Source organism: Lissotriton vulgaris, chromosome 3_1 (assembly GCF_964263255.1).
Source record: "Lissotriton vulgaris chromosome 3_1, aLisVul1.2, whole genome shotgun sequence".
Classification (NCBI taxonomy): Eukaryota; Metazoa; Chordata; class Amphibia; order Caudata; family Salamandridae; genus Lissotriton; species Lissotriton vulgaris.
In genome coordinates, this window is record NC_141689.1 from 346,017,600 (window position 1) to 346,035,304 (window position 17,705).

Sequence of the window (17,705 nt, forward strand, 5' to 3'; positions counted from 1 at the left end):
GAGGTCCTCGATGGGTATCATAGCGATGGCAAAAACTCCAGAGGACAGGCGGAATATAGACAACTCCCAGCTTGGAGCTTGCGGAAGGGCTCACCCGCCTACCAGTATAGATCTCTCAGAGGGTACCTTAAGCGACCTCGAAGACATGAGTCTTCTCTCATTGCCGTTGACACAAATCACGCAACCTCCAAACATATCAAACATGGGAGAAGATACTGAAATAGCCACACAAAGCCCTACTCTACCGAGGGAAGAACCTCCGCTTATAACAAATACCCCAAATTTTACAGGGCTACTAAACACTGATCGGGGTCTAAGGGAGGGTGCAATCCAAAAAAGAAAAATAGGGAAACAGAGCTGCAAGGAAAGGAAGGCTAAAAAACCAAAGACAGGGGTAACACACAATGCACCTAGCATTGGCAATACTACACAGGATAGACCGCCATCTGTGACATCAGATGGCCCTCCCCCAGAACCAGCCAGTAACACTACCACTGATCTGCTAGTCCCTCCATCAGAACACTATACCGAGTCAGCTGAAGAGGACATAACATTAGCAGACGTAGGAAACCTCCTTAAGTCAATCCTAAGTCCCTTAGAAGCCCGCCTGATAAAAATGGAAGCGAGATTAATTAAAATCGAGAAAACTGCATCACAGTTTATGGATTCTTGTAAATCTGGGGTTCTTTGCCCCACAGCCCCTAATATTGATCCGAAACCCAAAAATAATTATGTCCCTCCGAAACCAGCTAAAAGCAACGAGGCCCTAATAACATCAACCGGCACCAAAAATTCCAAACCACTCAGCCACCGACCACCGAATTCAAAAGCCAAACCACCTATGCCAGCGACCCCAGCAGGAGCTCCTAACAAGCAACCTCTTAGTGCACAACAAACATCTTCAGTCACTGACACTACGCATTCTCATTTACAACATAAAAGTCCACCAAAATCTTCATTTACTATTAATCAAAATTCCCAGGACTCCAATAACATAGCGCAAAAAACAGTTACTGTTAATCTCCCACCAGAGGTAGCTCCATACACTGCCATTCTAGCTGGGGTACCTGAACTAAAATCGGCTACACGCGAGACAGGGGCATCTTTAAAAAACAAAGTAATCAACTGGCTATCCACACATAGACCACTTCCTAGAGGCATGTCCTGCGAAATCCGCATAGTAAGAAGAGTCTTGTGGGTAGGAAAGAGACCTAAAACAATTAGTGGTGACTGCATACTGGTGAGCTTCAGAGAACCAGGAACAGTCTCATACATTTGTGGCTCCTTTCTAGAGGACGAGGGAAATAACATCCACCCACTCCCTCTTTCTTTCTTCTACCCAGAAAATACCCACATAACCAATAACCAGAGACGAGGGTACCAACAGAACTCACAGGGAAATTGGGGGGGTAACCAGGGAGGGAGGAGAATCCCCTACAACCAAATGCGAACATCTCTTGACTACCCCCCAACTTATGATGATCTTCAAGGGTGGGAGACTGTAAACAGAAGAGGAATGGGTATGGGTGGATTTGAAAGAGAAATACCTTGGCCCCCTAGACACTACCAGCCACCGTCTCTACCACTTTTCAACCGATACGACTGTCTCGAAATGGTAGACTGACAATTGGCCCCTGAAGAAAGGGCAGATAGGCGAATATCAGGGCATGATGAAGGCACTCATAAACCCCCAACCCCACCTATGGGGAGGAGAACTCTCCCGTTAGAAACTTAGGTCCTTCCCAACAGAGAGAAGAAAGGGGAACTAACCTGGAGGGTCCATCTAGGGGCCAAGGGCAGACACAGAGGTTAGTCCGACCAGTCCATATAACACAAACGTCTAACCAAACTACGATGCAGACTGGGCACCATGACCCTCAAATATTAAAACTGCTTTCATGGAATTTGGCAGGCCTAGCCAACAAAATAGACTCGGTCTCGTGGGGCGAACTAATAAACTCAGAAAGTATCTGTCTCTTTCAAGAGACTTGGGCAAGGGAGGAGACTATGTACAGGGGTTTTCAGACATTCTCGATACAAGCTAGCTGGGGAGGGAGAGGCCGACCGTCTGGAGGTTTGGCAATCTGGGTGGCTTCCGACTTAGGCTGCTCAGCTTCACGAAATACTGTGGACTCGGAGGACATACTGGCTGTTCTACTTGAATGGCCGGTACTTTACAAATTACTTGTAATCAATATTTACTCCAGGCCAGTCCCAATAGCTGCAACCTCCAAAACCATCGAGGCACGTCCCGGCTTCTAGAAACCATCCCAGAGGGTATACCATACCTAATAGGGGGGGACTTTAATTCGCACTTCGAACCGTTACCTGGATTAATTGATGGACCCTCCCTAGAGGAGGATTCAAGTTGGCAGGTTCCCCCAACAGAGGCCCCCCCTTCTAGAGCATGGACACCGCTGGCCGTTCAAGTAAACACACTTAATCTCACCTACGGCTTGAGAGCTTGTAACGGCTGCACCAGGTCAGACATTCCGAGCAAATGTACGTTCAACAAGGCGGGGAGGGAATCCAGACTACATTACTTCCTGGTACAGTTGCATGCGTGGAAAAGGGTCCTGGACTTCAGAGTAATGCCTAGACAGGATAGTGAATATGGCCGCCGGGTGGGAGCTCCTGATCAGAGCTCCGAGTGCGTGGGGTTCCAATTCTGGATTTAATCCCCGTTAGCACCCGCATCTTCGAGGATTCAACAAAGAGTAACTGGATCAAGTAATTGGATGCAAAAGCTAATTTTAACACCTGGTCTGGGGACGGCTGCTGCCCGGGCGCTGGACATCCCACGAGCTGCCTCGAGATCGGCGGCTGAGAGGACGACTGCCGCTCTGGTGCTGGACGTTGGAGGTGCTGGAGTCCGAGACCGTCCTAAGGTCGAAGGAAGGCGCCCGTTCTGCACCGGACCTCTGAGGAGCTGCGCACAGCTGGACATTGCTGGAGCTGCCTACGTCGGGGATCACTTGGATTCGCGAGCCCTGTGCTATCTGCGGGAGAGCGCCTGGCCGCGGGGGTCTGCTTGCTACCACCGGAGCGGCTTCACAGGACTCACGGCGGCATCGGGGGCTGCATCAGGGGTTATATAATATCAACATAATATCTGCGGCGGCATCGGGGGCTGAGAGATCCCCCCCCCCACCGCCCGTTCCACTGCAGTGACTCGGGCGGGTACACTGGTTGCTGTGATCAGAGGAGCAGAGCCGCCGGACCCGCAGCAGGGAGTCACGGCGTCATCGGAGGGCCGGGAGAGGCTGAGTGCTGGGGGCGATCTGAGGAGTGGCGCCGCCGCCCGAGGAGCTAGCGGAGAGGAGCCCTGAGGCAGTGGGTCGGAGGTCCGCCGTACTAGCGGATAGGAGCCCTGAGGCAGGCTGGATCAATGGGACGGAGGTCGGCTGGAGCCGGCCCTTGCCACGCCGGGAGCTGAGGTGACGTCGCTCGGGGGGGGGGGAATACCTGGATGAGCTCTGGGGTGGAAGGAGATGCACAGGGGAACGGCAAGATGGGGAAGACAGTCATCGGATAGCACACTGCAGCATTCATTGAGGAGATGGGGAGTGCTGATGCTCGAACCATTCACATACACGAACATTGTCCAGCAACCTATAGATGCACAAGGCAGCTGTGTTCACTGGCTTGAATAACCTCGCTATCAACATCGGTGCACTTGATGAGCAGAGCACACAAGGAAGGTATTTATTCACCCCACTTGCCTATTCACATACTTGAAAATCCCCCTTTGTTCAAAATGGCCGGGGTCATAAAACTGTAGTAATAAATCCCCTCCTTTACCTCGGGTGCTCACGAGGCTCCTCAACCTAACTCCCCCACACAAGTCCTCCAGTACAGAGATAAGACTCCCTCCCAGGAACAGGGACGACTCAAATAGAAACTGATCTGTACTTCCTTGTTCTCAAACCACCACAACAGACAGAGGACTACCGTCTCCATCTTCCCTATTGGACGGCCATTTTAGACTGGTTCCTCTCTCTCTGTGGCGGCCATCATGGACTAGTCATTCTCACTATCTGGTCATTCCCTAAGACCTGGCCTTTCTAGACAGCGCACTTTACATAGCTCTGTTTTCAATCTGACGTGTGATTAAATGCCTGCCTAATTTTGCAGTACTACGCCTCTACCTGTTTACTGTACATTTTTACTTACATTGAGTATTTAAACACTCGTGTGATGAGTGTAGACTGTCTATCCTGGGCGACCTCCATGGACTAGTCATTCCTCAGGACTGAGTGTCTGCCTTTCTACAGTGGTATTATATGTTACTATACTATATGTTATGATATTATATGCTTACAGTGGTATTTTATTTACGACCATCATGGACTAGTCATTCCTCAGGACTGAGTGTCTGCCTTTCTACAGTGGTATTATATGTTACTATACTATGTTATTTTATATTATATGTTTACATTACATTACTTTACATTAATTGTACTCTGCACTACTCTACACAATTCTGCAACCTGCACCCATTTCTCACTCTTATCTCCTGTAATTCACCGACTGCTACCCCATATAGTGTAGGTCGATATTTTATCAAAACTACTCCTCCAAGTATACTCTGCACTACTTTGCACAATGCTGCAACTTACACCCACTTATCTCTTTTCTCTCATGTAATTTACGGACTGCTAATCTCATAAGTGCCTGCCTATTTTTGCAGTCTTCTACCTCAACTTGTATCTTGTACTTTGCTACTTACAATCAGCTTGTGTACTTTGCTCCTTACAATCAGCTTGTGTATTTAAACACTCGTGTGACTAAGTGCCTGCATTTAGTGCAACATTATACCTCTATCTGTATTGTGTACATTTTCGTTTTTGTAAACTTGCACATTTCTCACTTTTCTTCACTGTCAATGTACCGAGCGCTACCTCAAATTGTCCTGGCGAACAACTAGTATTAATATTGCTCGATATGCACCGTTTGACACCATTTATATTTTTATATTTTTTATATGTACCGAGCGCTACCTCAAACTGTTCTGGCGAATAACTAGTATTAATATTGCTCGATTTGCACCGTTTGACACCATTTATATTTTTATATTTTTGTATATTTCGTTACATTGTGTAAGCTGTACCGTCTGCTACCTCACATTTCTTCATTCATTAGTGTACACTGTGTAAGCTACACCCATTCACACTGTTTATTTTTGGTTGGCACAGATTGCTACCTCTTTATCTTTATCTTGATTATTTTGACTATCTTGTTACTCACTAGTGGCATTCGTGTACCACGCAATTTACTGTCGGCATAGGGCTTTACTCAGATTGTTACCCCTATATGTTGGCTATTTCTGTTACTCACTAAGGTCACTTGTGTACCATGTAACCTACTGTCTGCACTGTTCTTTGCGCACGTGTCACACTATCATCTACCCTCCCACACCCACCTTTGCCGCCACCCTCACCTACACATATACCGCCATCCCAGCATGGAGCCCATCGGAAAGCACACATATAAAATCAACTACCCATCCGCACTCACCAAAAAAGCCGCTAAACGCTTTAAACACAACTTCCTGAGGTCTCACCCTGAAATCCCCTTTGTTGACACCTACTTCTCACCAGTCAATGGATCCCTTAACATCGATATCATCTTCCACACCTCACGCAGAGCTCAATGGAGAGAAACGTTCCTCACCCTACTCACTGTCTCCACCACCAGGAAATCCGCACACTGCTTAACTCTCTCCATCACACCCTCTCAACTCTTCCTAGGCAGAACCACTATTACTATCTACAATAACAGGATTGTCCTAATTCAATCCACAGACAGGAACCTGGAACTACTAGACAACCTGTTCCCCACTTTCAAAGAGAACCTCTCCAACCATCGGACCTCCACTCACATCCCCTCCAGTAATATCACCCCAGACCTCACAGCCCCCACCGACAACTCTTGTTACTTAGCTCAGCACCAGAACGACATGCACCTCACCTCCTCCCCCAACACACCAGTCACTCACCCACCTGCTGCAACCACCCCACACCCCGCAATCACAGACATAAATAACCTCCCATCACACACTAGCCGACCCCACACTCCTACCCCGGTGACCCCCTCTCATAATACTCACACCCATCCTCTCCCCCCTGACACCATAGACCCCGCCCACAACCCCTCTAACCTAGTTCAGCACCAGATCGCCACACATAGTGACAAATCCCACACCCTGTCCCCCCCTCTCTCAGCCCCCACTTCCACACGCTAACTAATCATGCAGAGCACACCACATCTACCATCTTAACTCCCACGACAGGACCATCTCCAACCTCAACTCCCCCCCCCACTCTCAGCCCTCACTTCCCTTCAGGCTCCCCTTTCACCACCATCATACACTCCACTTCCACCTCGCTCTCTCCGCCTGCCATGAATCCTCGCCTCCACGCCTCCAACCTCCTCCATACTTCATCCACTCCCATCGACCCCGTACCCTCTCTCCCTAACACCAACCCGCACGACGACAACACGGAGCCCTGCATGAACACTAACCCTCCCCCTAACACCAACCCGCACGACGACAACACGGAGCCCTGCATGAACACTAACCCTCCCCCTCACCCGCACGCTAAGTCCCAGGTCATCCACCCAACCATGACTTCCACCCTCAGCACTAATACTCATCCCACGCTAGACAAGATTATGTCCTTCCTCCTACAACTCAAAGAAGAAATTCACACCATCAAGGAAGACATGCACACCATCAAAGAGTTGCTCACCACACCCCCTAGATTCGCCGCACGCACCACCACCCCCCCTCTTGACCTGCTACCCTCCCGTCCCGACGACGCTCCTAAGCCACGTCCCTCACACCGGACCGCGATCCATGCCCACAATCGCAACAAGCACAACCGCCGCACTCACTGGACCGCGATCCCCGCCCACAATCGCAACAACCGCCCCCGTCGTACATGCAACCCTCTCTCAGACCTCGACACCCTCTCCCTCCTCCGCTCCTACGACCAAGCTCCCCTAAACCTCACATCTGCCTCGCACTTCCCCATCCCCACAATACACTCAAATCCCCGTAGATCCTCCACTCTCAACAACAGAACATCCGTCCCAAATAACCTTAGAAAAGTTCCCCTCTCTCTAGTACCCTCATCCTCTCCAGACACACCCCATCTCAAATGCACTCTCCTAAGCTGCAGATCGGCTTCTAAACACTCCTCCGCCATCGCTGATCTCATCCTAAGATTGGACCTTGACCTTATCATCCTGACTGAAACCTGGTTAACCGAATCCTCTACACCTATAATGGACATTCTGGTTCCCCCTAACTACCACATCATTAGGCTTGACAGGTCTGGCAAGATAGGTGGCGGAATCGCATGCATATACAGGAACAGCCTTTCTGTACTGACAGTTTCCGTGCCGTCCCTACCCTCCCCAACTTCCTACGAATACATCTGCCTCGATATCATCAGTGATGGCAAACCGATATGCTCTCTCCATAGCATTTACCACCCTCCCAGAGACCACCTCATCTTCGCCCAGCAAATGATGGACCTGATTTCAACCAACGCAGGACGACAGCTCACCCAAATATACCTGGGCGACTTCAACCTCCATTGGAACGATCTTAACGATGCGGTGGTAAATAGTCTTAAAAGCTTCCTTAGCGCACTGGACCTCACACAATTATGTAACAGCCCGACCCACGAGAAAGGCTCTATCCTCGACCTTATCATCGCCAAAGAGGGCGCTACTCAACTTGAGACTATTCAACCCTGTGACTGGTCAGACCATCATATTGTTACATTTCACATCAATGAAAAAGTCAAACTCAACTCGGTTCAACCCACCAGAACTAAAGTCTGGAAAAGAGACCTGAAAAAACTCAACCCATCATCCTTACCCCCGAACAGTCGCGACCTCCTACTCCCCCCTACTGGCGTTACAGATGTCCAATCCCTGACTGACCACTATCTTAGCGCCGTGACCTCAATAATTAATGAGGCTGCTCCCATGCAGCTAAAAAGAGTCTCCGCTAAAATCTCCAACCCATGGTACGACGGGAGTCTCAATGAAGATAGACGAGTCATGAGATTGGCAGAGCGCACCTGGAGGACAGCTCCCTCTGCACTACACCTGAAAACCCTGAAGAAAAAGAGAAACGCCTACTTCAGGAAAATAAAGCGCTCAAAAGCAAACTTCTTCAGCCTCCAGCTCGACCAAGCAAAAAATCGCCCTAGAAAACTCTTTGAGTTAATCAGAACACAAGCCAAGGAACAACCCCAACCTCTCAGTACCTTGCACGAAGCACCCTCCTGTGAAGACTTCGCCACTTTCTTTACCCAAAAAACTGACAACATAAAGAATGATCTCCGCGCTGACGCAAGACTCCACAACACACTCAATTGCACAACACCCACCGAACCTAAAAACAATGCATCATGGTCAACCTTTGAAACCTACTCGGAAGAAGAAATAGGCAAACTGCTCAACACCTTGAAACCTTCCAATCACCTCACGGATCCCCTCCCTGCTAACGCTGTCAAAGATTTCATCCCACTGCTCCTTCCTCTCTGGACTAAAATCATCAACAGCTCGCTCCAAGAAGGAACCATCCCTGACTCCCTCAAAGTTGGACAAGTCACACCTTTGCTAAAGAAACCTACTGCCGACCCTTCCGACCTAAACAACTACCGTCCCATTACCAATATTCCCACTCTCGCCAAATTATTGGAAAAATGCGTTCAACTACAACTGACTAAACATATCGACCTGTTTGATCTCCTCAACCCGCATCAATCAGGCTTCCGGGCAGGACACAGCACTGAAACTGCTATGACTCACATAGTTGACGACGCCCTTCAAATCCTAGATCAAGGTGATACCTGCCTCCTCATCCTGCTTGATCTCTCTTCGGCATTCGACACTGTCAAACATGAGAAGTTACTCGATCTCCTGAGCACAAGAATTGGTCTTTCTGGGACTGTTCTCAAGTGGTTCACCTCCTTTTTACACAACAGGTCGCAGAAATTCAAGAGTAACAACCTGATGTCCTCTCCAATACCTGTGTCGTTAGGCGTCCCCCAAGGATCTTCCCTATCACCAACCCTGTTCAACCTAGTTATGGAACCTCTCACCACCTTGCTTCAAGCATCCAATGTACTTTTTCACATGTACGCAGATGACACCCAACTATATCTCAAATTACAATCCCCCAACGACATTTTACTACTGAACTCTACAATTAGAAGCACCCAATCCTGGCTTGCTGATAATCATCTCAAACTCAATGCTCTGAAAACAGAATTCCTGCTGATCGCACCTCCCGCGAAGATCCCCATCACGCAAACCTGGCTTAAACAGTTAACGGCACTCAATGTCCAACCCATCATAGTGGACTCAGCGAAATCTTTAGGCATAACCCTCGACTCCAACCTTAACATGCAGCAGCATATCAGCAAAGCCACTAAGGGAGCGAACTTCCAAATCAATACACTGAGGAAACTTAAACCCTTCCTACCAGCCAAAGACTTCCAAACTGCAGTACAAGCTTTAGTAATCCCGCGAATTGAATACGGCAGCACCACCCTCTGCGGTCTCCCGTTAACCAGCACTGCACCCCTAAGAGCCTCTCTAAACGCTGCAGCCAGACTCATCACTGGATCAAAAAAACACTCGCACATCACACCTGATCTGAAAACGCTGGACTGGCTGCCTTTTGAAGCCAGAATACATTTGAAAATCGCCTGCATGACACACAAGGCTCTACATCTGAGCTCTCCCAGATACCTCACTCAGAAGCTGTCAATCTCTGGCGGCTCTAGAAACACTAGAGGCACAGACAATCTTCTGCTAAAACCTCGAAGATTCCGGAAGGTAAAAACCTATAAACGCTCTTTCTCAGGAATGGCACCCAGGATCTGGAACTCACTCCCTCCTGAAACCAGGCTCATCTCCTCCTTCACACTTTTTAAGAAAGAAGTAAAAGCTATTTTTATGGCCAAATACACTTGACCTATTAGCTTGGATTTGTAAAGACCCTACTCTGACCTGTATTACTTTGTTTGAATTCTATGACTATGTATTTCACCTTGAGCCATTTTGAGTTGGAGTAACACCGCGACTATGTATTTCACCTGAATTATTGTCGCTACTAACTATCTACGCACACATTTAACTTGCTGCTCGAACTCTATGAATATGTATCTTACCTGTATTATTGATGCCACTGACTATCTATGCACACATTTAACTGTTATACTTGTATTATTGATTTGCTGTACTACTTATGTGTAACCCCACTCTCTTGCTGGCATTCCCAGCCGTGTAAAGCGCTCTGATATCTGCAAAGATCCTGTTCACGCTATATAAAACTTTCAAAATAAAATAAATAAATAAAAAATGCTTTAGAACTAGACTTTGCCATCCCCTGTTTGGAGGAGAGTGTGCCAAGCGAGCAAAAGCATAGAGAGGGACACCTCCTGGACAACAATAGGAAGAGGATTAAATGGGAAAATCTTGCCTTCAGCGAAGATAAGATAGCCTCCCTATACGCTGGAATCATTCCAACCCTAGAGGAGGCCTTCGATCTATGGAACTTAGGCTTTACACAGGAAGTTAGTGAGGATCTTGCACAGGTACACGAACATTTAATTAGGAAGCTTGAAGCTGACCTCTTCAGTATCAGAGCACCTAGAACCCAGGAACTGAATAAACGCACTTGGTTTAATAGAGCTTGTCGAGATGCAAAACGCGACCTCCTATCTAGCATAAAAGCAGGATGCCCGAGGGAAGAGATCTCCTCCAGAAGGAAGGCCTACAAAACACTTATAGCTAATGCTAAGATAGAGTGGGATGTGCAGCACTGGGAGAATCTATCGGAGTCTTTAGCAACAAGAGACTCCCGTAGATTCTGGAGAATAATAAACCATGGATGTGGGGATCTTCAAACCGCAATCGAACCCAACATTGCTGCAAATGTCTGGCAAAAACATTTCCAGCAGTTGTACTCCCTAGAGAATGAGGGGACAGAAGCAGCATTGCCAATTACCCCTGCTAGACAGACCTCTGATCCCTTCACCATAAAAGATATTAGGAAGGCGATAGCTGGGCTCTCCTCTGGAAAGGCACCGGGCCTGGATGGGGTGCCGGGCGACCTATTTAAGCATGAACCTGGAATCTGGGCACCCTACCTCATGGTTTTATTCAATGCAGTGCTGGGGGGAATGAAAATACCAGATACTTGGCTGGGAGCGGAGGTGGTCCCGATATTTAAAAAGGGGTCGCCCCTGCTCCCAGCCAACTATCGCCCAATCAGCCTCATTGACGTATCCCAAAAGCTGTTTGGCAGATTAGTTCTCAATAGGCTGCTAGCCTGGATGGAGGAGACTGACATCTTAAGCCCTCTCCAGGCGGGTTTCAGAAAAGGAGTTTCAACAGTCGACCAAATACTAAGACTGAATATCATATATTGGAAGACGGTGCTTTTAGAAGGTGGGACATTGTATGCGGTCTTTGTGGACCTCCGCGCCGCCTTCGATTTAGTTCCCAGGGCTAGATTGTGGGCGGTGCTGGCTGACCTGGGTATCCCAGGAGACATTCTCCATATCTTAATCAGGCTGCATACTGACAACTATGCCCGAGTGAGATATGGAAAGGGCGTCAGGTTGACTGACAGATTCCCCGTTCGCAGAGGGGTAAGGCAGGGCTGCGTATTGGCGCCAACCCTGTTTTGCTTATTCGTGAACAGGGTGATAGAGCACTTGAATAGGATGCCTAACATCGATGCGCCACAACTGAACAGCAGCAGGGTGCCAGCGATTATGTTCGCGGACGTCACCCTGCTGCTGTCAAAAACACCAATGGGGCTTCAGAGGGTTCTGAACGGGTTTCTGGGGTTCTGTAATGAAAGGGGGCTATAAATAAACCCAGCTAAGACCAAATTTATGATCCTCAATCCCAGACCCAAAAGCTGCCCAAATCCCCGCCTAGGATCCACAACCCTAGACAGAGTACATGTAATAGAATATCTCGGCATAACCCTCAACCAGAACCTGACTTGGTTGCCACATAAAACAAAAGCAACCACAAAACTAGTCCAGAGGGCAGGTGCCATCACAAGAATCGCCAAAAAATCACCACTCCGTCCACTGGCACCCGCCATCCATATCTACAAAGTCCAAGCCCGGTGGGGCATCATTTACGGGGGTGAGTTATGGGGACACATACCGCTACATACCGTACAGGTTGCAGAAAATAATTTCATAAGACAACTGGCTGCACTCCCCCCGAGCACTCCTCTACTCCCCCTAAGAATGGACCTGGCATTACGACCAATCACTGAGGAATTGGGCCTTAAACCCTTGACCTACTGGAGGCGCCTGTGGAGCAGCCAGGATCTGGTACACTACAGAAATGAACTGCAGGAACTCCTTAGATCAACCTATGCCACCAAAATCCCGTAGATAAAGTACATTAGGGACATGTGCACATTCCTCGGAGTCTCAGAGCTATGGTCCAACCCGGAAGCAGCGGCCGTAAGGCTTTCCAGAAAGGAACTCTCAAATTTATTTTATAGCATTATGCTTCAGAAATCTATCAATTCCATACGGGATGGATCCCTAACGGACACATTTATTAAGACAAAAGACTCCTATAGTCCCGAATATGTATTAGACGCTATGTCGCCTGTGTCTGTACGGAAGATCTTCATGCAATCAAGATACGGTTCTCTCCTCCTGAGGTCCCTTACTAAATCCTGGAAAGGTAACCTGGACTCAGGGGTGTGCCCTGCATGCAACTATAAACTGGAAAGTGATCTCCATGTGGTCCTGTTCTGCAGAGCATACAGCAGAATCAGGAGATATTGGTTGGTCCCTCACTTGAGGAATTTGGGCTTCCGAACTTATGCTCCGGCCTACAGTGTCCTCAAGACAGATTTATCGGCTCCAACAGTCTTCGTAATGGCAAAATTCCTGACGGCAATGTGGCGATTACGTGCAATAATTATCAGGGACACTAAAGCTGCATGAATATCTCCTTCTCTTTTTTATAACCAAAATGCACTTTCTAGTAATTAGATTGTAATCATGAGTCTGGGGAACTTTTTAAAATTTATAGCATACTTTTACAATGTTTTTAATGATGAAAATCATCTGTACATCTTTTATGATCTTCTATGATCGAAATAAAGATTATTTGAATTTGAAATGTATTCAATATTTTATATTTATTCATAAGTGTATCATTGGGATGTATAGAGTTAAATGTGTACATTCATTTGTGAGTAATTGTTTGATAATTAGTTGTTAATTAATTAAAATTAATTAATTATTTATTCATTATTGTAATTGTTTAATTAATTTTAGATGTATGATGTGGTGTTTATAGGTGTAAAAGGTGGTAAAGGTGGGAAGTAATTTATTTTTTATTGATGAATTATTAATTATTTGTTAATTCATTTGCATATATTAATTAGTAATTATTAACTGTAATTGTGCAATTAATTTTAGGTGTGTGTTGTGGATATTATAGTGTTAAACAATGTGTAATTAGTGTAAGCATGGGTAAAATGCGTGAATTTGCGGTTCGCAAAATCTACGAATTCGTGCGAATTTGCGGATTTTCTTTTTTTTGCGTGTTCACGGGCTTTTTTTCACCGCAATGACCGCAAACTTACCCATGCGGTCGAACATGTGTGTGGCCATCTTGTTTCACGTGTTTGTGTTGCGTATTTCCGGTTCCGGGCCCCAGTTGCATGCTCGCGTTGTGCAATTCCTACGTGCGGATCTCAATTACGTGTTCTCGTCCGTTTTTGTGTGTTCGGGGGAGAAATATCGCGCAAACTTACCCACGCGGTCCTCAATGGTTGCGGCCATCTTGTTTTTCATTCATTTCTATGGTCCTGGGCATGCTTTTTGTATCCAGCTTGAATCTTTGCCATCATTTCTTTGTTTGACATTTTTTTAAAACTTTTTTACTCATATTCCATCCCTCTCTTTTTCTACATCTATATTTTGTGTTTTTTTTCTACTTTTGGTTACTTTAAAATGACTTTTTTTTAACTCTTATTTCTGTTCTTTACTTTTTCCCTATTCTTTCCTTTTTTTAATTTTACTTTACTGTCCAGGACCATGGCAAAGGGAGCCGGCATAGATCTGAAGGGGAAGGGTCCTGCACCCCGTATCCAGCTCCCTTGCGGGCGCTTAAGAGGGGATGATGTGACAGCCAGGGAGATTTTCAGCCCGGTGGAGGTGGCAGCAATGATCTTTTATGTGCAGCACCACCTCCCCAAGGCCGTGGCAGCAGGGGGCAGTCTCGCGTCAGGGTATGGCCTCCGGGAGCGTCGCCAGCTGTGGGCTAAGGTGTGCCAGGCCATGGGGAGGGAGTCGAGGGTCCGGCGCACCTACCATCAAGCGACGCACCGGTGGTCGGACCTAGTTGACTGCAAGCAGTACTTGCTCCACCTGCTAGGTGTGGAGATCCCTGGCCTTGGTGAGTAGCTATTTAATAACTACTTTGTTTTCTTCTGCTCTGTGTTATATTGCTAATATATGTTTTTCCAGAAGAGCAGGAATGCTGCTGATTCGATTACATTGCAGGTAAATTAATGTTTAAATAGCTTCTGTGATTGCAGGTGCTTGACTACTCAGTGGCGTTGCTACTATGCTTACTTGTTTGCAACTTTCTGCTTCTTTGAGAGCAGAACTGCTAATGCTAGAGCGTCTAGAGACTCAAGTCTAGTCCTTCCTTTGTAATCCTACTGCCAGTAGGAAGAGATAGTGGTGGATTGATAGGTTGAGTATATTATGACTTGTAATTTAGTAGTAGGACTTTTTTTCGTGGTCTGAAATCATGATGACGGACTGTGTCTGTCACGTCGCGTGCTGTTGAGTGCTTGCAGTCATAGTAGAACCTTTTTGTTGTTGGTTTAGTTAGTGATTTACATAACTTTCCAAGTAGACGGTCTGCGAATCCAGCAATACTGTACTATCTATCCTAGTTGTCCAGATCAGATAGGTCAATCAATACATGTAGTGCAATTTTTGGTAATTTGTTTCCCCGAGATAAATTTAGATTGTGGTCAAAGAAATCAAATATTTCAAAAAAACCATCATCCATGTTTGTGTTTATTTGATGATCAACAGCACCTCCCAGTGGCAAGTAGACTGAAACTCCGGCGGAACAAGGTGGGTAGGAACGGTCCTCTGCAGGGCCCCAGTAAGTTGTTCTGTTGTTAATATTAATAATTATATTTCTGTAACTTTTACAGGTCCTATTCATTCAAAATTGTTTCCTAATTCAATTTTTTACAAAATAGTCTTTGATCTTCTTGTAGACTGTTTCTACATTCTTATCCTGCCCCTACCATCACTCTCTGTGCTACTACTACCTATACTACTATTAGAAAGAGAGAACTTGCACCTTTTGGCCAGGTAAACTCGGGAACCACAGCGCCAATCTACACACCCGATACATCTATGAAAATGTCAGGGTGTGTAGATGGACATAGGCTATATAAAGTTTAAAAAAAAAGTAAATTAAAAAAATTAAGTTTGTAAACAAAGTAGTCCACTGAAAGTAACGCTGGCCGGGACCTAGCGCTGGCCGCGACGTGACGTGCGTGATGACCATGACGCGACGTGCGTGATGACGACGAAGGAGGAGCGACGGTGCACTAACGAGCGGCTGTGCACTGAGGAGTGGCGGCACAGGTAAGGAAAGGGAAAGTCCAGTGCGAGACTGTGTGATGCAGGGGGAGGCAAGAAGGAGGCAGCAGTAAAGGAAAATGTCGGAGCGCGAGTGAGTCGGGGCGGGAGGGGGGGCGCGAGTGAGTCAGGGCGTGAGTGAGTCGGGCGGGAGGGAGTCGGTGTGGGAGGGGGTCGGGCGGGAGCGGGTGTACTGCCCCCAGCCCCTTTCTGCCCCAGGCAACGCTGGGGCGGGCTGCTAGTTATTTACTATTAATATGAGTCGGTCTGTGTTGGTAGATAAGCCTGCCCAGTTGGCAAACGGTGTTAAACAAAACTCTGATCCAGGCACCGAGTGCAGTCTTCCTGGTTGCCCTTGCTGTCTATTCCAGTCTTCTTAATGTAAGTGCTTTGACAATAACCAACAACAAAATGTCAATGTGTCCAACAAGAATAAGCTAGTAGTTGGCATTTTTGATTTGATAGAAGCACATACCATACCGCTAGTGTTTCAGGGACTATTCTGCACATACAGAAGTATGGCCAAGAGAAATAGGACATTGTTGATGATAGGTGCAGTTCGACTTTCCACATACCTCAGTCCGAACAGAAGTTGAACCCCCAATCCCCTGACTGACTATCTAGTGTGTCTGACCAATGATTACGTTATGACCCAGAAGAACAGAAGAAGACTACCGCCGAGTCCCGACCTATCAGAGTCATGTGATGAGTACAGGCCTCAGCAAGGCCTGCGAGTGCAAAGGGTTCGCCCTTCTGTGCACGAAGTCCTCAGACTATACAAAGAATTTGGCACGGAAACTGAAAATACAAAAGCATAGTTTAATAAACCGTTAAAGGTGATACTACAGCCCACACAACACTCTACGGTATTGTACAAGGTAGCACAAAGAACTCGAGCACACAGTCCCCTTTTATACACAAAGAAGGGGCTCATAAGTAGGCGGGTACAACTCAAGACATGATTTACAACCATATATGGACATTTCTTAACATGATCAATACATGGGTGGAGTTAACGGTTCTTGAGGCCCGCGGAAATGCACATTCCTATTTATGCTAATCAAAGACAGATGTGACTTCTACTGAGCATGCGCTGGATGCACAAAGGGCTATTTATAGCTTGTTGCTGGGAAAACTTCAAGGGTGACTAGCGTAGAGGTAGGACTCGCCCCGTGACAGGCACATGGCAATATGTAGCAGACAAAATTGAGGGCAGAAAACAAAATGGAGTCTGGCTGTATTAAAAGTTTGAGCGGCAAAACGCGAAAATAAATCACGATATCATGTCTTTAGCTAATGCTTAACATTATCGCTGTTTTATTTACAACAGACGACCCTTTCAGCATTAGCTGAAGACATTCAGTTTTCTGGGATAATCTAGATACTCATCGTTAATATCGATGCTCATCATTTCAGCTACCTCTCCAGTAATTCTTTTCTGGTGGACAGCCTCAGCAACAGCTCTTTTATTGGGTACATAAAATGAAACACACAGAGAGCATATCATTAGACTGCATTGAATGCATACACAACATGTAAAAATAATTGCAATAATTATACAGAGACCAGTGGGAACTTTCCAACCCCATGTGGAGATCAGAGACGAGAACCAACTTGAAAATGTCCAAGTCCCATTTTCGACATGTATATCAGCTGCGATCTTATGTAATTTATTGATGGCTTTGTACACAGAAGGAGTATGATCGGGGATAAACACGCAACAGCTACTTCCAATAATTCTACAAGCACCGCCTCTATCTGCCAACATCACGCCCAAAACCATTCGGTTTTGTAACGCAACAATTCTAGTAATTTGTATCTCTTCGGTGAGATTGCCAAGAGCTGCGGCAGTTTGATTAGTTACGGCTTCTACTACTCTAGTTAATCACTGTATCTTTCTACTATTCAGAGCAGCTCCAACAAAGAAAAATAATCCTAAATTGAAATCTATATATTGTTGCAGACTAGTGCCAGTCTGGTCTACATTATCAATAGACAAAGTCTGTTTGT